Source organism: Halictus rubicundus, chromosome 1 (genome assembly GCF_050948215.1).
Source record: "Halictus rubicundus isolate RS-2024b chromosome 1, iyHalRubi1_principal, whole genome shotgun sequence".
In the NCBI taxonomy this organism is placed as follows: domain Eukaryota; kingdom Metazoa; phylum Arthropoda; class Insecta; order Hymenoptera; family Halictidae; genus Halictus; species Halictus rubicundus.
Window position 1 is genome coordinate 13,034,209 of NC_135149.1, and position 23,901 is coordinate 13,058,109.

Sequence of the window (23,901 nt, forward strand, 5' to 3'; positions counted from 1 at the left end):
CAGTAGATTGATTTATTTCTGTGGAGGTTTAAGGCAGCAAGTAATCCAGACAATTGTGATGGGAAGACAAGTGGGCTCGGAGAACCTCCCGGTTAGTCTCACAAGATTTTACACAGCCATTGTTCGCAAGGTCCCAGAATTAGCATTCTTCAGTCATAATGTCGTGTCGTAGTAAATTTAGTAATTGTACTTTTCTGATGTTTCCTCAGTTTTCCTTCATGCTAGCAAATCTCTAACAATTCTCTACTGATTTTGATTCGATGTCGTACTATTTTCGAAGCAAAGGGGACCTCCTTTACCATTTTGGGAACGCTCGCGATCTCCACAGACCCGGCGCCTCGAAAAAGAAAATTTCCAAAATCCGCGAGTGCCAAGCGGGAGGGAGGGGTTAAGGCGACCCCGGTTGGGTCGCGGACGGTGCAATTTTCAATTTCCAATCGTCGGAAGCCGGACGTCTCGAGTCAATCGTTCCGAAAGCACGGATAACGGGAAAACCATGACTGCCTGGTGTGTCTCCCGGTAAGAATCGTAGCGAAAAAGAGTCGAGCGTTGGATAATAGGCTTTGGGGGTGGGTGTCGGCGGTTCGCCTCTCGGTCGGAGCAGTTAACAGCCGAGTTTTTCCAGCATGGAGCCCATGGGTCCCAGCCACGGCACCCCGAGGCCTCGTTCCGACCTATGCTTTATACGCGTGACCCACCCCGAGAGCAGTTTCTCTCCTCTCTCGCGCAGCTCGCAGCTTCGCACATACGCCCGACGGACACCGCACGAGAGAGCCTTCGCGAAACGCTCTTGCGAACCCGGGGCTTGACGAATGGCCCGAATTCGGCCCGGAGAATACCTCTACGCGCTCTCTCTCCTACGGCCATAAATCGAGCACGGGAACACACCGAGGACCGCGAGAGGACCGGGGCTGTGTAACGCCGACGAAACCGGAGAGTGTAATCGAATGCGGGGGCGGGTTTCGCGAGGGTGCAACGTAATTGGCGACACGGTCGCTTTCCTTGATGCCCGGAGACACCGTTCTCGCAAATATTTGCCCGGCGATGAAATTTATAATTTATAATAAATTTCTCAACGATGCCAGGAGTTCCCCTTTGCGAAAATTTAGGCAACTTCGGTTCAAGTGCCTGATCTCAATAGACTCCGAATGGAATTTGTAATTTTCTGTCTTCAATTTCAACAAGATGAAAAGCAGACATTAATATTCTTCAATTCTTTTTACACGGTCGCTGCCAGAAACGGTGTCAAATGCACCTCCTTCGTAAAATATTTAAAAAATTTAGAAGACATGGATCCTCTGAATATTATTCTGTGTACTACGATTTCCAGCAACGATATAAAATTCATACTAAAAAGGAGCAAAGCACGATCGAGAATCGATACCGAAAACTTTAAAGTGCAGCGTCCTGTAGCGAGTTATGGCATTCCGGACTAGAGTCTCGAGTTTCTGGTCAGCAAAGTAGAAGCAAGCCAACTCCGTGGAAGACGCGGTTCTACAAACCGAAAGCGCGACTCAATTTAATTTCCGAACATGTCACTCAATCGATATCCGCGTTGTGCAAATAAATATTGAGTCAATGCGCGTATCAGAAACTAATCGAACCACACGAGTTGCACTCGAAACAATTTCTGCCAATTAGCGGCGATCGATCTCTTCCGCGGAGAACGGAAGGATCGCGAGCCTAATCGATCGATCGGCGCTCGTCGCAAAAGTCCGAGCAGTCTGTTGCGTCGATCGCGCGACCACTCTGCAACATTGTAGCTCGTGTCGAGTTTCGAGTCGTCATTCGGTTAGAAAGAACGTCTAAAGCTCGATCCACAGTCCCCGCGATCGACAGACTTTTCAACGTATGAAAATTCAATATCCGGGACAGTCGTGGAAAAATTGAGAAGCTCGTTCGTCGAACAATTTGCCAAACGACGCGCGCTTCTATATTCTTCCACGGTGTTTCCGCCGTGGACGATCTATCGATCGGTTGTGCAACGAGCTTAAGGGATCTCGCGGCGTGTCTCGCCCGTTTTATTGTCCTTATTCTGAGTCGGAGCCCTTATCCATCATCTTCTCCTTCGATTACGATCCACGACGTCGAGTCGAGAACCGGGACCGGGGCCGGCTTTCGAGATCTCGAACATCGGCGCGGGCATCAACAGAAAACGAACGAGAGGAACCGGGGACGAACAAGAGAAAATAAGGGACGAGGAAACGGAGTGTAAGGAAACGCGAAAAATCGAGCGTTAGCAGCCGTTGTCCTGCTTATGTCGTCCTGGACTGCGGGAGCGGAAGACGAAACACTTCTGGGACCGTGAACGAAGTTTGCGCCAGGATTCAGGAGCTTATGCGACTGCAGAAGGACGGTGGCCACGCTAAGTGAAGTCGTCAACTTCGACGAACGCTTAGAAACACGCTCAACATTCTTTAATCAAATGATGCGGCAGTCTGAATCCGCAAGTTTCATTTTCTTCCGTTCTTTATTTTTACATTTGACAAAACCGTCTACTGCGATCGATCTAAATGAATCTCAATAAAATTGGCACAGAATATCTTTTATGTCTGTATGTCATTTCAGAGTTGCAGTCTGAATCTTTGGGATCATCTTCTTTCCCATTATTTCCCTTCATAAGATCCTTCTTATTATTCCTCAATAAAGAAGAAAGAATGGAATTTTCTTTCAGATGTTTGGAGAGATACCGAATAGATTGAGAGCCGAAGCAACATTGTGCAAGCTGAAGAGCGAAATTAGAAGTGTGGAGAGCTCGAGAAGGAAGAGGCGACGTGGAACGATACGTCCGCAGACTTTTAATAACGCGTGCATCCTCTTTTTACCGGCGCAAGGTGTCCGTTAGCGGTTTACGAGCGGATAATTATAGGACCGCTCGGCTGTATCCCAGCAAACGCTGCTCTTATCCCTTTTGCGCCCCTTTTTTACCGATTTCGGAACGCTGCGCTCCACAGGCTCCGTTTCCTTCCGTGCGAGACGCGGTTGTTGCTCGTGCCAGTTCCGATACCAGGAACTCTTGCAACATTTGTCTTAGCTTCATTATCAACAGCCATTAGTTATTTCTATTGAACAACATTTCTTTCACAAATCCAGAAAGAAATACTTTACAATTTCCGTGCTGTGCACACAAAGAGAAGAGGGGAATCGTCGTTAATCACCTAGGAATGACTTCTGTAAATTCTATAAATTCTCGAAACTAAAGAGAGACTAAAGAGGGACTAAAGGGATCTTAGCACCGGAAGTATCTCCGTCGGAGGATCTCGGCGAAGGGATCTCAGAGCCGGTAAGAGAGAAGCAATCCTGTAACGCGAATTCAATTAAGTGCAAGCGGTTCTCTGCGGTCGACGCGTGGGCACACGCGAGTCGATTATCGCTCGGTACGCGGGCATGCACAGACTATCGCACACTATTGCACACGGAGCCACGTGTGCAGCAACCGCATCGCAGGATGCGCAAGCACTAAGCACCATTCCCCGGCTCCTTTTTCTCCTTGCGCCGTTCGCCGGGTTCGCTCGGCGTCGCGACGCGACGGCGAAACGGCAAATTGCTTCGATCCTTGTCTCAACTGCCCTCAAACCGCAATCGCTTAAGACCCGGACAATTAAACGGCGCGCGCCGCCGTTTCCTCTCCCGGGATGCGGCCGAGCTGTTGCCGATCCTTGCCACCATCCCAGGACCTGGACCTCGCCATTTGCATCCCTCGTACCATGCAAAAATCTGCCACGAATCTAGCTACAGAGTACAAGAGTGCACCTGGCTTTGGAGAATTTGCAAAGTGAACGCCATCGCGCGTTGCTTCCAAATAGAAAATTGCTTCGTTGCCTTCTCATCACTCCATTTTTCACTGAACTAAAATGTCCACGTTTACGTCTGCGAATGGGCGAGGAAACATTTATATTAAACAAGATCAATGACATTTATACTGACTGTTTTCACAGGTAGAAGGGAATCGTTTAATCGACAAAATCGATTTTTACTTTTTTCTGCTTCCTGTGTTCGGCTGAGAGTATTTCCGCACTTTTGAATGTTCAAAGTCTTTCCATTTATATTACTCGAGAATGCCGAGCCAAGTTTGTCAGTGCATTTATTAAGCTAGAATATGTATTGTTGTCTGCAATACATTTACGTGAGAAATGGGCAGGTTTAATTCGAAACGGTAGAAAACATTAGAATTCAAAAATTCTGTTACGTTCTTCTCAATCTGCTAACCGATTCGCGGATAGTTCGGAGCAGGTTTCTCGGGAAGTTTACGGCGCATCGTTTCCGCGGTATGGAAAGAGAATAATTGCGAAGAGGATCGCGGAGCCGCGGAAGATGAGGAACGGTTATTTCGCCGGCGCACAGTGTGACGAATGGCCTTTTTAGCTGGACAAAACTCTAAATCGCCTATTTTTCTATTTTTATCGATTAATATGTTTACAGTTGTATAAAATATGAATAATTATTCATTTTTTACAACACTTAGTTGGTTTTTGTTAATTAAACAATATATTTTAAGTGATTTATAATTAAATAAAAAATACAACAAAGTTAGTAATGGATCTATGTAACACAGAATGATTTAGCAAGTAGTAGATACTATCAAAGAAGACGTCAATTTTAATTAGGGACAAAAACAATGTAATTTTGGAAAAATTATAGTACATGTTACTTTTTGGAGATTCAGATATATTCTAACGGGAGAGAATTATTCTTTGGTTTAGTATAAGGTTTCACTTTATAAATAACAACTCTGTTTCATATTATTGTTTACTATTTTAATAAAAATATAATAACATGAAAATATAAATAAAACAAAAGAAGTAACAGAGATCAAAATCAAAGTCTTAAATAGAAACGTTCGGTTGCTATAACAATAACGATAAAACAACAACAACAATAAAAATAACGAAACTGAAAGATATAAGAAAAACGCAAGGGAGATGTACACTGCACGCTGATCGCTCTGAGACTGAAGAAACGAATTTTCATACGAAGAAAGTTTAGAGGAAAACTCGGGGATCCTATCATTGTTTATTCCTTCAATATACAATGAATGAGACCAATCCATAGGTTTCAACGAGTAGACTAAACAAACCGCTAAGTGCAACGGCAATCGGCATCGGCTGCGTTCGAAACGCCCGGCCCGAGCTATGATTGTCACGAGCGTGTACGTAAAACGACGTAACTTCATTGTAAAAATTAGTATAGTTGCGCAACGTTGCGCAAGCCAATTTTGGTACTAAAATAAAGTAGAGAACCTCTACTTTATTTATATCTAAAAATCATCGCGTGGGGCGACGTGGGGCATATACTAATTCATTAACGAAGAGTAGTAACATGGGCGTTTCTGTGGAAAAATAAGTACCGTCTTTGACACTTAATTTACAAAAATAGAGGAATGTTATCGATAATTTGGAATTACTAAAGTGAAAATACATGTTTTGAGATGTTATATCCCTCATATATAGGAAATTTAAACACTCCTTAGTACATTTTAACATATTTCTAGCGCGTATGGAAATGTGCCCATTCATTTATAGGTTAGGTGTTCGTTTTTTAGGTGAAGCTTACACGCTCTGTAAACATACAACAAAAGAACTTTAAGTTTTAATATTCAAGGGTTTTAATACATGGTTATTTTAGATTATATTAGCACAGTTAGTTTTTGTTGATTTGAAAGTTACTGTTGTCCAGCTAAAAAGGCCATTCCGTCACACTGTGCGGCGCGACGGTTTCTAGCCGGGCCGGTTAAAAAGATGTCCGGTGTCCTCTGCAGAGAACTGCTTCCGGAACGGGGTACGCCGGCGAGCGAACCAGAATTCGGAATTCCGTGGCGGAGTCATTGAAGGCGACTCGCGTGATCCTGCACGGCCCGGCGAGAGACGCATGTCGCGGCAAGTGAAATACAAAACGGAGCCGTGGAGAGCCGCGGAGAGATGTACCGCGTACAGGAATCTCCTGTGCGATAAAATCTGCCGACCTACACCTCGCCTCCAGAAGGAGAAGGACGTGGCAGAAGCTGTAGCTGAAGCTGAAGCTGAAGAAGGGAACAGAACTGGGACCCAGACGCGCGTAGCGGCGATCCGCCTTGATCCTTCATTATTGAAACAAATAGATACGCGTCTCTTCCCTCCTCCGTCTCTCTCATTCGCGACCAGCTGCTCCTGATTGCTGGCATCGATCGGACATCATCGATAACGGATTAAATTAGCGAGCGGAGATCGTGGATCTAGCGAAACGCCTTGGAACTTTGTTCCTTCTAGCAACGGCTTTGCACTACCTTTGCAGTGACCAAGCTGCTTCTTCTCGCTGATGCGATTTTATAATGTTCTTGGTGGACAGCGCAACGGCAATGACGATTTCAAGATCGAGAATGCAGATATTAAGTGATAGATGTTTCTCAAAGAGTATTTAGAGGCTTTCGATATGGTGACCGGTTTGGACTAGAAAATGTGTATGTTGCATGCTAGAGGCACTTCAGAAGTTTTTGCGGCTCTGGAGGATTTTAATGCAGCGACCATTTGTTCAAGGATCAGGATCCTCCTCTTAGCTTCTGGTGGATCGAGCCACGATGTTAATATGCTGGAGGAAGCTTCTCAGAGGTTCTTAAAGCTTTTGTTAATAAATTGGCTGCTCGTGGTAGGATCGGAGAAAAGATCTTTCTCTTAACTTCTGAAGGATTCGAGCAAGATAAAGAATATGGGTATTAAATGCTGCAAGGAAGATCCTCGGAGATTTTGGTGGTTTTTGAAGTCGTTGGTACACTGGCTGTTCGTTTAAACGACAGTAGAACGATGCTTCTCTCAAGTCATAATGTGTCGGGGCAATGTGGATGTTAAATGCTAGAGGATATTTCTCAGAGATTCTTCAGACTTCTGAGAACACGTTATACTGAAGAACTAAAGAAATGATCCTTCTCGCAATTTTTAGACTGTCCAGCTGAGATGAATGTCCAGCAGGATGTTCTTCGGTCGATTCTAAGAGTGTTGCTAGCACGTTGACGATCGATTAAAAATTCAGAGGGGGAACATCAAGATTCTAGGCACTGTCCGTTCAGATTGTCTGTTATACCGTCACCAATCAAGTGTCGCTTCGCAGAAAATATTATTTAGTAATTCCTCCACGAAGAACAGCATGGAGCAACTTTTGAATATCCGAGAAATCGAGAAGTCTGCCGGTTGACTACCCAAAAGCCATTGTCATGCAGAACAGATTGAAACATCAAGAAGCAGGATGAATCGCGCGAGGTTCCACCTTCTTCTCTCTCCGCTGAGAAGATCAGAGGAACGACCGACTTCCTAATTTCCAACGGAAAGCTGGAACGAGCGAATTACCCGGGAGTTCCACACACACGGTTCTCCTGAGTCATCCAATTGAGCATGATTTAGCCGGTGAAAGACACGCCGGTAATTGGGCTCAGCGTTCAGAGGGCTCTCGGCTCCTCTCCGAGACGATCGAACGCCCGGTTGGAGAACGGACGCACACGATCGATCGCTACAATGTTACTCTCATGCACTCGACGTTGCATGATGGACGCGCAAGCATTACGAGGTCTCTGTCTCCCTCTCTTTCTTTCTCTGTCGAGCAAAAACCCTTTCGATCGCCCTCTTCGATTTTCAATCCATCCGGTCGGATCTAACGCGAGCCTTGCTCCAGCGTTTTCTTGGGTTCTTCGAAGCCTTGCGATCATTGTAGATCGTCGTAGATCGTCGCAGATCGTCGTATGTCACGGAGGTATTGATTTTTAAACTACTTCCTGTTTTGCAGAAGCAACTAGCTTTTAAAGAAGAGAAAAATGTGTAAAAAATGAATCTTCTTGTGTCTCACAAAAATATTCTGGAGCCCACAGTGAAAATTTTGCAGCCCGCAGAAAGTATTTTCAAACTCGGAGAAAATATATTATAACCTATAAAAATATTTTGGAGCCTGCAAAGAAAAATTTGCAGTGCACAGAAAGTGTTTTGGAACTCGGAGAAAATATATTGCAGCCTATCAAAATATTTTGGAGCCTACAGAGAAAAATTTGCAGCCCACAAAAAGTATTTTCAAACTCCGAGAAAATATACGGTAGCCTATAAAGATATTGTGGAGCCTTCAAAGAAAAATTTGCAGTGCACAGAAAGTGTTTTGGAACTCGGAGAAAATATATTGCAGCCTATCAAAATATTTTGGAGCCTACAGAGAAAAATTTGCAGCCCACAAAAAGTACTTTCAAACTCGGAGAAAATATACGGTAGCCTATAAAGATATTGTGGAGCCTTCAAAGAAAAATTTGCAGTGCACAGAAAGTGTTTTGGAACTCGGAGAAAATATATTGCAGCCTATCAAAATATTTTAGAGCCTACAGAGATAAGTTTGTAGTGTACAGAAACTGTTTTGAAACTTAGAGACAATATATATTGTAGCCTATAAAAAATATTTTGGCGCATACAAAATGAAAATGGAGGCTAGAATGATGGAGCGATCCGTACAGTCGAACAGAAGAAAGGAAGCCGAAGATTGTTGCTACGGTTTGCAAGTACAATACTATGACGCGATCGTGATACGGCGAATTTTATCGAGAGGGAGACAGGAGACAGTTGCAGAATAGTGTGTATTGTAAAATTCGAGAGTACCTCCGGAATATATGGCCACGGGGACACGACAGTTTCGAATTAAAATTCCACGGAGTTAATGCCCGGTGTATTGCCAGCCGTTTAACCAGCGAGTCGTATAGGTGCAGCATAACTCGTCCCCGCACTCTGCATAGCGTTAGGTATATCCCTTTACTGTTATCGCGAAAGAAAACCGCAAATCTCACCTCAACGGCAATCCTTTCTCTCCGCGAAGAGAATTGCAAACTGTGGGACAATGTCCTTCCCCCCGACCGCCCCCCTCATCTCTCTCTCTCACTCTCTCTCTCTCTCTCTCTCTCTCTCTCTCTCTCTCTCTCTCTTCCTTTCTCCTTCTTTATCCGAGGAGTCTCTCCCTCCGGCGAACGTACTTCCGTACGATTACGCTACCGTGCAATTTTTCATCCGACGATTTACCCGTTTTCTCCTCTTTTACTCGATGCGTCACACAGCTAGAAAGAGAATTTTTCAGGAACTCTCAAGCAGATTAAGAAGCCCGAGAAAGAATATTTTGCAATGTTGCTGCGTTTTAAAGATCAGAACGGATAATCCTGGTTCACGGTTCCCATTCGAGGCAAACACGATTAAGAATTTTCGAGGCATCCGTTAAGCAGGTTTTAATTCTGTCTTTTAATTTCTAACGTCTCCTGATAATCTATATTTCGAGGCTCTTATCGTCCATCTACGGTGTTCATAAAAATTAACAACGCATTTTAGTTAAGTCTCGCGGGAATAGTAACTGTCCGCAAATGCGGTTAGAAGTATCATATTCTGCAGAATCGTTAAAGATCACGCTGAAAGAATTGAATATAATCGCTGCGGTTGCAGCCTGTTTAAATGTTCAAGAAATTGTATTTTTATTTAGAAATTGTATTTTACGGAGACGATGCAATTTCTGTAGGCAGATCTAAAACGACCCAAATCGTGGAGAGAATTTTTTTCTCCTAATGGATGAATACCGAAGGAAAAATAGAACGAGATTGCATTCAGTTTCGACGATTGCTCGAGCATTTTTACTAGCTCCATCTAACTATTCAGAAGTAATAATAGACGGAAAGTGATAACAATTACCAAAGAGCACTTCTAAAAATCGATGAAAATTCAATCTTCTAACAGAGAAGAAATCAACACGCTTTCGTGGTGGAAGAAATTCACCTCGGGCACGATCTATGAGATCTTCTCGTTTAAAAAGCTGACTCGTGGAGCATTCATGCTAGACACGGCCGCAGGAATGCCACGTGTAACCTCTGTCACGTGGGCTACCGTGGGGGCTGGCCTGGTCCGTATAAATAAAGCCGTGTCCAATTAGTATTTGGGCACCGGTGACCGGTCAGATAAAATCTTCGTGATCACCGGGAAGAGGATCGCCTTCCGCGTGGTCCTCCGATCGCTCGATCCTCTGGATCCATTAGCTGCGCTGACTCCTCGCATTCCCCTCGTTTCACCGCCCCATGAAAACTTCGATCGAGTCGATTAATTCTCTGAGTTTGCTCTGCAATTCTCCACTCCTCCCTATTGAGTTCTCAATTCTCTGTCCCCGTTCTCCATTGAGTTGTTAATTTCCTGCTTCCGTTCCCTATAGAGTTTTTCATTTTCTGCGCTATCTTTCTATCGTGTGTTCAATTTTCTGCCCCCGTTCTGGCTTCAGTTTTTCATTTCTTGCCCCCGCTCTGTACAGTGAATTCTCGATATATGTCAACAACACCGGTCTTGCCAGCGTCGAGTATCTTCAATCGGAGATCATTTCGCGACGTTTATCATCCAGGCCTTGGCGACATATACAGAGAAATCACTGTATCACGTTTTTAATTCCTTACCCCCGTTCTGTATTAAGCTTCTAATTTCCTGCTTCGAGGATGCATAAGGAATAGGATCGCGGAACACCAATACATCGCAAATGATGCATTCACGCGTTGAATCCTGTTATAGCGATCTAACTTTACCCACGCTCGCGGGTCCCAGCGAACAGGGGGTGGTCGCATTCGGTATTTAAAAATTTCCTTCTCTACGCTCGTGTCACTCTTCATTATGTCGAACGGAGTCTCGTCAGAGACATATGAATCTTTCATCGTAACATCCCGTTTATTCCGTGCGTTTCGAGGGACCATCTTGAAACTGTGTCGCATACCCCCGAGACACCTATTTCTAATCGGATAACGAGTATTTTTAATCTTCCGCCACGACTGGTCACTAGCCGAAGGCGTCATCGATCCTTATAGAAATAACGGCCACCTGTTATCAATTATTTATCGCGACAATAATGCAGGAGTTATATGAAATTCCGATGAGACCCATTTGCGCGTGAATTCGGTAAATCCATCTGCAAACCGGCGAGAATAATCATTATAAATCATAGATTCGAGTTATTCTACTCGATTGAAAATTTGTGAGATTAGGAAATCATTTAACTGCACTCGGAAATTTGAATAGCTGAGATAGTTCGTTCACAGAAATATTTTGAGCCACAGAAGATTGGGAAACAATGAGCTGGACAGATTCCAATCGTGACTTATGGTGTCACTGTGATCCACAGATGGATGCAGCGTGAAAACAGAGAGCAATTTGGGTAGGTTTCCATCGTCTTTGCGAAACCAGGGCCCGAATCATCGTGTTGGACCAAAAAACTGGGGCAAGGTTGGCCCAGCGGTGTCTGTACGAGGCGAGAATGCAGAAGATGGCGTGCTTAACATGCGCAACGCAACAGAACCGGAGAGAAATCGCCCTCGAGTTTAGCATAATCTCCAGAGATAAAAGATCGACGCTCTGCGATCCTTTCTGGGGCTGATTCAGCCGTCGAAATCGATGCGGAACGCTCGAAACCTGCTGTCGATGGGAGACTGCGCAAGAAAAGCTTCGAGGTAAAATCGTTGGATTTCTTCTGGAGAATATTCGTCGTCGAAGGAAAAATAGATCTTCGTAGATCTAGCTAAAATAAAAGAACAATGGAGACGCTCGAGAGAGATCGATCAGCGATCGAGACTCTTAAAAATTGTTTCCACCGTCTCTATGAAAATAAGTGTAAAATGTTCCGGGGCAATTGTCAATGAAACCGCACCAAGAAATATTTCGCGATCAAAATTGCAGATTTATTTCGAATCGCCTGTGGTCGGTGGAAAAATGGATTTTGGTTGATTCAGCCGCAAGAGAGGCACTCGCGGAGATGTTGGTAGAGATCGGTCAGCGATCGAGGCTCCCCGAACCGTGAAACAGGAGTAATGGTCATGGATTATTGTCCGCGCACGGAATTTCCGAGTCTCGAAGCACCCCAACACCCTACGAAAACAATAATCCCGGGTAATGATGATTACCGAGCACTCAGCCCCGCCCGGATTAATTTAGCCCATTTGCATTCGTAAGCGAGCTGCCGAGCGGATAGTATTACCTTGTCGCGATCGCCGGCAACGTATGCACAGCCTGCTCGCTCGAAATATCGCTAGTATCGCGTTTGATGGACGTCCTTTGATAAACGGGCCATCCCAAAAACACACAGCCGCCGGGAAAATTCACCGGGAACTCGAAACGCGGTTCAAGAACTCCCCCGAAACAAAAGAATTAATTTTTAGGGAAAAAAATCTACGGAAAAATATTGTCTCACTGAAGAATTTATTTTTTCTTCAGTGCAGACCCTTTTCTGTTTTGTACCCTTCACCTTTTGTTCCCAAGAGAAAATTCAATGTGTAGCGATTTTTGCATTGAACTGCGTTGAGTTGTTTTAGAAAGAAGAATAGAGACAGTGCGAAGATGCTGTTGACATTTTGGAGTGTAAAGGAGCCAATGGTGGGTCAAGGGGCGATCGGTTTCGGTTCTCTAGGCGACAGAAGATCGCCGGAGAGCTAAATTTCAGTGCAGAACGAAAGAAAGTCGAGTGAGTAATCGGATGTAAATGGGTCAACAGCTCGATGCGGCATCGCGGCCGACGCGCGCGAGTACGAAACGCCGTTCATTAAGCGTTTGGGCCGCTTTCCAATTCGAGATACGATGAGAACACGGCCGGCTGCTCTGAGTCAACCGGCTCGAATCATCTTCGGGGTTCTTTTGCCCGTCGAAATTGGCACTCGAGGCTCGTCACCCTTGCCCGATCCTTCTCGGGAGCGTTGACGCGCGGGGATCCGTCAGCTCGGGCCATAGATCATCTTTGATCCGCGTACACTTGGCATCCGATGGACTCGACTGCTCTGCACATCCCGCAAATCGAAACGCGTGGATTGAAAACTGATTCACGCAATTTGAAGAAATTAATTATTTCTTTGCATCCTAAGTTTCCAGGATGTCGGGCAAAATATAAAAGATTTCAACCCTCAAGTCTACGGGTTAAAAGTTACACAATTTGGCAAATTGTTGTCTGGCATCCACTGGTTCTCGGGACATTGAAAGACATAGTTTCAACCCTTAGCGTTCGAGGGTTGTTTGCGGCTATCTTTCGAGAGGCGTCTACCTACCACGCAAGATCCATAAAGATCCGATCGACTGAGAGCAAAGGAACCGAAGGAATTACTTAAGCTAAAGAAGACCGATCGCAACTCCAATCCGCATTAAAACTACTGAGCCAGCAGAATCGAGAGTTCCCTTTCCGCGTCATCGAGGATGCATAATGTATGTTACAGAACCATGAATGACCCACCGCCACGATGAAAAACATTAATGGATCGTGACCCTGCGGCTGCCCTCGGAAATTGCTTCTTCTCCCGTTTCGTAGCCTTCGGAATCCGACATGATAATCGCGAAGTCGTCACTCATTTGCTAAAAACAAGAATCTACCAATCTGTATTCTACATTAGGTTCTTCAATTTGAACTCCATCAAAATTCTACATTCTTCAAAATCCTTATTCAATTTCTTGAACATCGATACTTACTGTGTATTTTCTAGAATCCTCTGCAATTTATTTGCTTCCTTAAGAGTTCAACAGGCTGTTAATCGGCTGCAATAGTTAACAATAATCAACCATAAATAATTTCTTAAATGGACCCGAGCGTCACCATTTGCACAATGATCAAAGTCGATCGCTTTCCGATGCAAAAATGAAATTGAGTTTCCTGGTCAGCAAAATATTTATTTCGAACGATTCAAAGCAAATCGCTCTTTGAATAACCTATAGATCATTGGCAGACCTCGCAAAACAGCACTGCAAGAGTAGTGCAGCTCCGGTAATCCGCCACTCCCCTCCAGAAACAAGCATTCGATTCTCTTCGCCTCCATTACAATTCGCAGCGCGCTCGTTCCAGAGATAAAATAAACCGTCGAGTCCGCGGGTGTTGGTAGGATAATTCGGCGGATAAATCGGCGAGTTAAGTGACGGCACTTTCGGCTGTTGAGTCGGTCGCAAGTTCTTCAATTCCACCCCCGTAGGATCCGTGTTCCTCGAAAGGGGGTGTCGGAGGAGGCTCATTCGTGTGTACCAGTTGCCACGGCTTCTTGCATGACGGGGGCGTTGTACTTCAACCCCCTGTGTCCCTATCCCCTCTCTCCTTGCTCGTCTTCGCTCTCTTTCTCTCCCTTTCTCTCATGGCACCCGCGGGAATTTAGGCGAAAACTTTCGCCGGGCCGGCCGGCCGGGGGCGAGAGAAATTCTTACCCGGCGCCAGAAACTTTTGCCGGCGACGTACTTTGCCGGCCGGCGCGCGGCGATTCCGCGTTATCGCCCCCGTCTTTCGAGGGCTCTCTCGCTCCCCCCGTTATCGTCCACGCCATGGGAGAAGCCTGGAGAGACTCGTCAATGGAAACTGCAGGTCCAGCTTGGATCACCCACGGAGATTGAATCGTTCCGTGATCGCTGTCGAATCGCGGAGAATCACTCTCCGCCCCTGGAGCTGCGAGCTGCAGTCTTTTTCTTGGGAGAACGGGTGACCCTTAGGTGAATAGCTAATTTTCACATTGGGCAATCGATAGTTCAATTACGGAAGAGTTAGACCTCTATTTTTCAGCCTTTCTTTAGGGTTTCCTTTCAGTTCGGAATCAATTTCGCAAAGAATCACTCTCCATCCCTTGAACTGCAGGGTACAGTCTTTTTCTTGATACGGGCTCGTTTGCTTTGGAAAGACGGTCATCCCTCCGTGGAGGGTTAATTTTGACGTTGAGTATTCGACAGTTCGATTACGGAAGAGTTTGATCTCTGCTTTACAGCCTCCCTTTATTCAGTATCGCACCCTTAAACCTTTGCGTGTCTAAGGCGCCGCTTTTCCAAAGCAATCTTCACACTAGTGAACTCGTTTATATTTTTAATGTAAAGGTGCTATTTTATTTTTAAAAATCCACCCTCCCTACCATCCAATACAATAATTACGAAATTCCAATCGAAGAATGCAAGGAGTTCTCCATCGTTAGTATATCAATAAGTCGGTAACGGAAATCGAGAGTGAAAAATCGATGACGACCATGACCGCCGAATCGCGTTCCCGTCAATTTCGAAGGTGAGAACAGAAGGGGTAGACAGGGAAAATTCTTCGAGCGGAGGAAGCTGCCTCGGCGCGTAAATAAGCGCGTTGGCTTGCGGGGGTGTGCGTGCTCTCGCGGCATTCACGCGAGAAAACTCCCTGGAGAAATAACCGGGTTGTGTGTAATGTACGCCGAGGCAATGTAAGGGGTGTAAAGGCGGGGGCATGGTGTCGGAGGGGGTGGCGAGGCCGAAGAAGGCGCCAGAAGGAGGAAGAACGAACAGGGTGGAAAGAAGGTGGAGGAAGAAGAAGAAGCCACGGGTACACCTCGGCAGGTGCAAAACGCCATCGCACCTCCCCCCCCCCTCCACTACCCTCACGACATGTATTTATTATTTTATTAGCGCCGGGGGCGGAAGCTATGAACGCGGAAACGCCGAGGGAACGGAACAAGACAAGGCGCCATGGGATGGATGTTAATTCGTTGCGCGAACACGGAATATTCAAGGAAAATATTCTACTACCGATACACGCGACCGATATATCGATCTTTTCTCACTCCTTTCACTGCGACGCATTTCTTCGATAGACCACTCGCAATTCGAATTCATTTATTTATTTATTACCAGAGTACGGATTTCATGCATTTATGATGAAAATGCTCAAATAGAACATAGTAAAAATATTCCAAGAATTTAAAAATACTGTCGCATAATTTTCGACTCGTCAAAATTATTAAGAAAAGAAGATAAATGTGTGTTATAGCTTCTGTATCGTGTAAGTAAGGAATGCAAATAATTTTTATTCTGCATGAAAATCGTTGCATTGATTACATTAATTCGTCTAACATGAAAAAATTATCACAGAAGATTTAAGTGTTTTCATTATTATTTTTATGGAAGATCAAGCGATTAATTTCACAAATGAACGACTCAGTTCAGTTAAGGGATCATCGAGGCTTGGGCAATAAATAATTTTTTGCTTCGAAGAATTGCATTGTTCTTCTCAGATAAGATCGTTCTTCTTCGTTGTTCTGTTTCGATGTTTGGGAAGAATTTGTGTACTTGAAATTTAAGTTCGAGTAGTTCAATCGAAGGGGTGGCGATCTCTGATTATAGGGGTATGAAACGGCTATCGATCGAGCACAGCGCCACGGAGAAACAGTGAACTATAAGAAGACTGCGATCGCATCGCCGGTCGGTAAATTAGAAAGCTGCCGGTGAGAGATGAAAGAGGAGTTCGCGTCGAGAGGTAAAAGAGGATGTTTTCATCCCCACTAAAAAAGAAATTGAACCTTATGAAACCGATAAAATATTCCAAACTTTTCTTCCCTTATCTCAATACTTCGGATACGATCCCTGTAAATCATCCCACTGTGCAAAGTAATTAAAATTTTCGATATAGAAGCAAAAATTTTTCGTCCAATTCAAGTTCTTACAAATCTACCCCTCTGTAGGAAACAGTTAAAAATTTCGACGCAGGGGTGCAACAAAAATTCTTCGTCCAATTGACGTTCCCACAAACCCACCCGCTGTAGTAAATAAAAAATTTCAACGCGTAAGCGCAACAAACATTCGTCCTCCCCGTTTCATCCCCAAATCGAAGAGTGGTCGCAGAAGTGGGAAAAGCGAATTACGGTGGGTATTCACCCCGCGGAATATGGAAAACTTATTAAACCGCGAGTCAGCTCTCCAAAACGCGATAATCTGCGCGGATAAGACACGTGACGGCGGCGCGACGGACAGTGACGGAACTTTATTAAATAATAAGCGAATTAAACCGACAGCGGGACGGCTGGCGGACATTTAAAGTGCACGTTCGTGTCCTTGCCCGGTCTCCCTAATTATGGTCGAGTCTCGGTGATGCCGGTCGTCCACAACGACGTATCGTATCGTGTCGTGGACAAAATAATTTCGGCGTGGAGCGAACCACACTTCCGTTTCTTTGTTTACGTTCGCCTCTGTCATTTTCACGCCGATCAACCCTTACGCTCTAATCCCATTCCCACCCCCATGCCACGCGCGAGCTTCCGGTCGTCCCCCGGTTTTTCACCGTTCCGTCATACCGCCTTTCTCTCTCCTCTCTGTTTCGACGAGCGATCGATGCCGGTTTGCACGCGCGATTGACACCGTTTTCACTTAACGTCAATTAGGCGAGCGAGATCCAACGACAACGACGATTCCGACGGAAGTCCCGAGGATCGACATACCCCCGGAGATCTTCCAGCTTCCGGCAGAACCGTCTCGGGAAAAATGTTCGAGCCAGAGAGGCGCGGAGATTAGGTTTTAAAGGATGAAGGCGCGGTGGGATCCAGCTGGGACGCATTGTTCGCAGAAAATTGGTGCAGTTCGGCAGACAAATATTCGGTCTGGAAATTAATTAACCGCTTGCCCTGGTTACTTTACGATTTATTTCACGGTCATAAATGGATTTTGTGCATTCGTGACACGAGTAGATTGATCAAATGCAAGAACGTTGATTAGCAAATTGAGAGAAGAGTTTGCGATACGAAATATGAATTTGGTCCAGCTTTTTGCGATTCTGGTCCACCGTGCGATGTTTCGAGGATGCTCCCTCGCACCAAGACAGATTCTCCGGGTCTGCGAATAATGTATGACGGGGCGTGAGACTCTCCTTGGTGGCCAAAGACGGACTACAGTTAAATTTTCAACGTGTCCACCGAGGCTGTTAGGATTTAGTTAATCAGGGACGATATGCTGACCGTCTTCCAGCGAGACCCGACTGACCAGAATCCTTCCGAATGAACATCGCTCGGGCATATTCGACGCAATTATGAATATTCTTCAGCAAAACGTCTTCCGGGCAGACTAGAAACTCTCGAGGCTGAGAATCAACCCAAGCCAATTTTACTCAATCAAGAATACCGAAAAAAGAATGTCCTATCAGAGAAGATTCATCTGCTTCTGTCAAGAATGATTACACTTCCAAGCCAGATACAATCTTACAGCCAAGGTTGAGCCACCAGGATCAACCATAACGTCAAGCAAATTCAACAGAAAACAGTTCAAAGTAGAAGTGTCGCATAATTTTCAAATGTTTGAAAAGTGGTATGATGGTAAGACGTAATTAGTGTTCGCGAGAGTCCCAATTAAGGAGGAAAAGGGACGAGACAGAACACGATACGCTCTCCTCTTACGTTTACAGAGCCGGTTGCTGTCTGCGAGACTGGTGTACGCGGATGCCGATTAATCACGAGCGACTAACCCTTTGCCGCTTTGCAGAACCAACCCCGAAACCCCAATTGCGGGGTTTCAGCCAACCTGATCCCGAGATGTCCGACAATCGGGCACACACGGGGTCCGGCGTAGATCTGGCAGCGAGAGCTGCTGCGTATAAACATCCGAAATGAATGAAATGAATTCCGAGAGAGAGAGAGAGAGAGAGAGAGAGAGAGAGAGAGAAGTGACTCGAGGGACAACAAGCCGCGGGGGTGGCTCGACCGTAGGGGAGGCTAAATTAAGAGCAGAAAGAAGGGAACAGCTTCGAGCGATCCCCGAACCCGAGAGAAACGAGCCGAACGCTCGTAATGCGAGGCGCTTAAAGTTGCAATGGGTCTCCCGAGTATAAAGAATGGTGGCCAAAAGGGGGCACACAGAGAGAAAGAGGAGGACAGGATCGAGCGACTGACTGACTGAGACCGAAAAGATGCGACCCGCCTAAGAGATTGGGTGAGAGCACGGTGAATCCGGCGCTTGTCCGCTGGGACCGATGTCGATTCAAGGTGCCCCGCCATTTCCGACGATTTCTCAATCTCGTTCGACCATTCTTTAATTGTCGCGACACCTGGACCCCGTGACATTCATAAGCTACCGGTCGATGGTTAGCTCTGTTTAGAAGTTGCGGCGAGGAAACGTTCAGGCATCAGAAAATATCGAAATCAGTTTTCAAGTTTGGTATACAGTGAGTCACAGTAATGTTCGGTCACATTCAAAGAACGGTCACTTTTTTTTAATATTGAACCATACGATTTGTTTGAAAAGTCAGAACAATTATTTTACTACGAGGCGTGAGAAAAAATTTGAAAAACTTGCATAATGGTCGGAATTACAGAGAAAATACTAAAAGTTTTTGTCCACAACATTTTTATGTGGTCGTATATTAGAAATTTAAAAAATACGTTTTACAGATCTGTGTCAACTATACATATACTGAACATCTCATCCAGTGATGGTTTCGCATAGAAGGATAGTGACAGACCAAATAGCGATAGTAATAACTACTCTGTGGATTTTATGCATTTATAGCAAAAATGGGTGGGTTTTATTTCAAACGGTAAAAAGATGACAGGAATTTAAGAGTGTCAATACATTTCTTACAACTTAATAAAACTATTAGAAAGAGGAATAAACTCCTACGTGGCTTACATGTCTTGCAACATGTCTTGTGACCAGGAGATAAAGATTTCCGAAGCTTGATTCGCGTTCTTATTGATGAACTCGTGACCGAAATGGAACACAATTAACAGCGTCCCTGTAATCGCGACACAGGGTATCGCGGTTGATTCTTAATGAATCTTAGCGAACCCATTACATCCGAAGTACTATTTCACTGGCCGAAGGTACCGGCAGAGTAGGTGGCAGAGAACTTGAAGGGTTAATTAAGTGTTTGCTCGGTCGACAAGCGCCTCGTGTGTACTGGCAAAGTACAAACTGTTTCCGCGTGCACACGCGGATCCCATTAAACCCACCAATCGTCCTCTCTCTCTCTCCTCGTTCCACCTGATTTTCTTACCGCGGTGCCACTGCTGCTGCTGCTGCTGGTTTGCAACAAATTTTCAGCCTGTTAAACAAACCAGGTCCCCTTTTACCAGCCGAGGAATAATATCGCGCGGTGGTACCCGTGTACACGACTTTTAATTGAATTCTATTGATTTCCCTTATAATTAAATGGTGATTTATCCGCGGCCGGCTCAACAAACAAAATTTACACGGCACTGTCCGTTAATTGAAATTGTCAGATACAGTCCAAGTTAAGCAACATCGTTTATTATCGTCGCGGCAACCCGCCTCCCCCTTTCCTCTACACCTCTACCCCGCGCCCCAACGACAACCGCAATTGCAAATTCGATAAAGCATTTCGATGTTCGTCTCTCGCCGAATATTCAATCTTTTCACCGTTGCGCCAGACGAGCCGCCATTAAAACGCATTTGACAAATAACAGCGGCCGGCTGGACCCGGGGCGGTCTTTGTGCGATATCAAAATCCTCTATGCCAATTACAGGAGACAGAGGCTCTATAGAAACTCGTCTCTCCTTTTAATAATTCGAGCAATATTTAATTCGATCATTTTTCTCGCAAATTCGTGAAACGCTACTATACTTGTACTCCGATCTGAATTCTTCAAACGTTCAACCACGTTTCTTAGCATTAACATTTCCATCTTAATTACTTCAGAATTGCTCGAACGGCACGTGGAGCTGAATACAAATATTTTTCTTCAATCGTCGAGACACACAAGCATCAGGGGTGCTATTCAGGGTATCACTAAGACTGAGAATCCTACAAAATCTAATGCAATGAACAATGCAAGCAGTCACTGATATCTCTGAATTCTGGTTATTCTCTAAATTCTGTCTCGGGACAGAAGAAGTCTAAAAAATCGTCGAAAATCACAAATCGATGAATTCGGGAGAAACGGTGCCGAAAAATTCTCTAATTACTCGATTCGAATGGACAGAGGACGTGGTAGCGGAAGTTGCAGCTGAAGAGACATACTCGCGTCTTCCCGGTACGTCGGCCGGGGTGGTTAGCCCGCGGGCAAAGTCCAACCCTCTCGGTCTTATTCACGGGCCAGGGAACCAGCTCAACTTCCTCCTGCACAGCTCTAGAGCGGACACTGAAGCTGAATCCCTGTGTGTTGGTCGACGGTAATCGAATCACCGCGGCCGCATCACGGAATCCGCGGAAACTCGTTCGTCGTCCGGCCGCAATTTCGATTACGCTCTCGAGGAGCACGCTGTTTGCTCGGCCGGCAAACAGGCTCAGCTTGTCCTTCCGCCGTCGATCTCCCCGATTAAAAATCTCCTCGGCTACAACCACTGTTGTTCGCGTCGCTCGATATCTCGCCGCAACCACCGATTTCGGCGAACTAGGTTTTTCCCTTTCTATCCGCGAAATTTCCGTGGAATTTCCAAGAAAATCATCCTCGTTCATCTATCTTAACCATTTGCACTCTGAGCTATTTCAACTACAAAGCCAAACATTTTTTTTTTCCAATATATTTATTTTATTTTCAAAATATTTCCAACCGATATGATTTTTTATTTATTCTACAATATAATACTGAAAAATGTTCGGTTATCTACTGAGCACAAGAAATTTAATGACGTAAGGAAAATTTATAGAATAACGCTAGAACAATTTTTAATAGCTGCCTTAGAAGTAACTGGTACATACTGCCACATGAAAATGACAAGATTGAATTTATTTAAACTTTGTGCAATTCTCATTGTAATATGTGCTCTACTAGAGATATTTGTTTTTTCCTACGAAAGCATCTTTGTAATTTCAATAAGTATACAATACAAAATCTGGAACCAGTCATTTTGACCAGCGGTGGTGACTTTAGCATTAAGACTTGCGATTTAGTTATGGTAGCAATATCAGTCCGAATAGTAACAATATAACGCTTACATTATACAGCGAAAATTGTACTGACCTCTATCCACTGCCGAAGAAGATGCAGGACCTTTACAGCACAATTTTACAAACACCATCGCGCGAATTTAACGAACAGATTCGACACGTGCTGTTTGGCGTTCAGGAACGACTGAATTGACCTTAGCTGTTGTCATTTAGGCGACGCACATTTCCCAGGTAAGATTATGGACACAATACTCCCACCCTTCGCGGTTAGTCCTGTTGTCAACCTTTGAGGTGCGTCATTCGTAAATCATCTTCCTTCTTCGCTCGAAATGTGTAACGAATGGATCTTTATGCAAGTTTCTAATTTTTATCAATTCTTTTATGGAAACGTGAACAAGAGAAAAATTTATTTCGACAACAAAAATGTTCTCTATCACAAAAGTAAAATAGAGATTAATGTTGTTTCTTATTAAAAAGAATGCCTCAATGAACAAAATAAAGATCATCATTCTCAGGTGTCCTCCAACGGCTATGAAACAATTTCGTCTCTGTTAAAAGCAGTTCTAATTGGAAGCAGATTCGAGCGTTCGAAATGGTCTGTGAATCCCATTGTTTAAAGGAGCGAGTTAATTAGATGTCCGAAGAGTTCGAGGCTGTTTATCGGTTGTTTAGGTTGTGTTCTTTCGGGAGGTAGGGAGGACGCAGGCTTGCCAGGAAGGGGTCTAAACAGGATAAAATTTACGCGTTTCGAGGCGAGGACCAGAAACAGGAGCAGGAGCAGGAGCAGGATCAAAGCTCCCGTGGGGACGCGTGCGCATCCCCGGCACACGGACACCGCTGTCCTAGATCAATCAAACGAAATAGTTAATTGTGTCTGTGACAATATTCCTGTGTCTAGTAATGGACTTGGGAGATTGGTCGAGTAAAACCGAGTGAAACCGAATTGGGTCCTCTGTTACCCGACCGGTAATCGAATTACGTAAGCGTATGTCGAATTCGTGGAAATTCGTGGCCGTGTAGGAGAGTGTCGAATATGCAGTCGATTCTGAAAGTGTCCCCGGGGTCTTATGGGAAGCCTTAAGCCCGCCGAAAGACTGTTTCGATGCCTTCAATCCGGCTCGAATTAATCCCTAACCCTTTAACACCGAGTCAGTATCGTGACGAGTTCAAACGCTTTGCTTCTAATCAAATTTATTACAGCTAAACCTGCCAAGCACAAAACATATAAAACTGAAAAACGCCTTAGGAGTACAGTGTTTTTTTCGATATATGTCATAAACACGGGTCTGCCAGCGACATACATCGTCCAGGAGACGACTATTCTTTGATCCACGCTGAACGTCGTACCCTACCCGTATTATCGAGCTTCGTGGCCCCTCACCGAGTACACCCCGCGGTGGTGGGGATAGTTCAGCGACTTTTATCAGCCAGGTATTTGCGACATATATCGAGAAGAGACTGTTCTGACAATTCGTTTCCTGTGAAAGCGTTTTTATAATTTCAATAATCGTGAGATGGAAAACCGGTCATTTGACCGCGAGAGATTTAGTGTTAGAATGATTGAAGAATTTTTATCTGGTTCCTGGCTCTTACAATTGATGACGAACACTTTGCATAAAGATCCGCAGTCTACTAATAAGTATTGATTCCCTCATCGAGTATTGAAATACAAATTGTATCGCTGTTAATGCTAGTTTTCCAGCATATTCATTAAATCTTCACGAATCGTTAAAAATTTAAAGTAGATTGTGGTGCAAGGGGTGAACAACCATGAAAGCTAGACAAGCCGAGATCTAAATGAGCGGTCGGGGTCGTATTGTTTCCCGTCGCGATAAATATTTCAGCGATAAATAATTGCTCGAATTGTCCCCGTCGATTTACGAGTCGTCGAAGACCTCCGTCGAAATTTAATGAACGCGAATATCATTCGCTCCCCGTACAATCAAACGGAGAGATCCATTATACACCGCGCGATCGAATTGCTCTACTTTCGGTCAATTATTCAGCACCAAGTAACCAACGCGTGAAAATCAGTCGTAAAGCTGGACTTCAACTTCCGAAGCAGTTGAACAATTTCGAGACTGCGCTTGAAACACACTTTTTCCGGAACACTTTTATACGGGGAACTTTCGGCCCTTATCTTTTCGAAATTAACGCAATTACTTCGAGTTGCTGGAGTTCGCTGATTAACACCGAGATTCCGTAGTTTCGCATTAATCGCGGTCTTTGCGCAGTTTATCGGCGAGAAATCGTCCGCAAACAGGGTCCAAATCCTGGATGGTGTGGGTGTACCAGGCTCTATCTCGCCCTCGGAGCCTGAAAAATTCA

General features: G+C 44.8%; 1 protein-coding gene across 1 annotated transcript in view; it reads right to left on the bottom strand.

The window, feature by feature from the left end:
• L (zinc finger protein Lobe) overlaps window positions 1-23,901 on the bottom strand; it is a 111,188-nt gene that overhangs the window by 44,456 nt on the left and 42,831 nt on the right. The window lies entirely within an intron of this gene.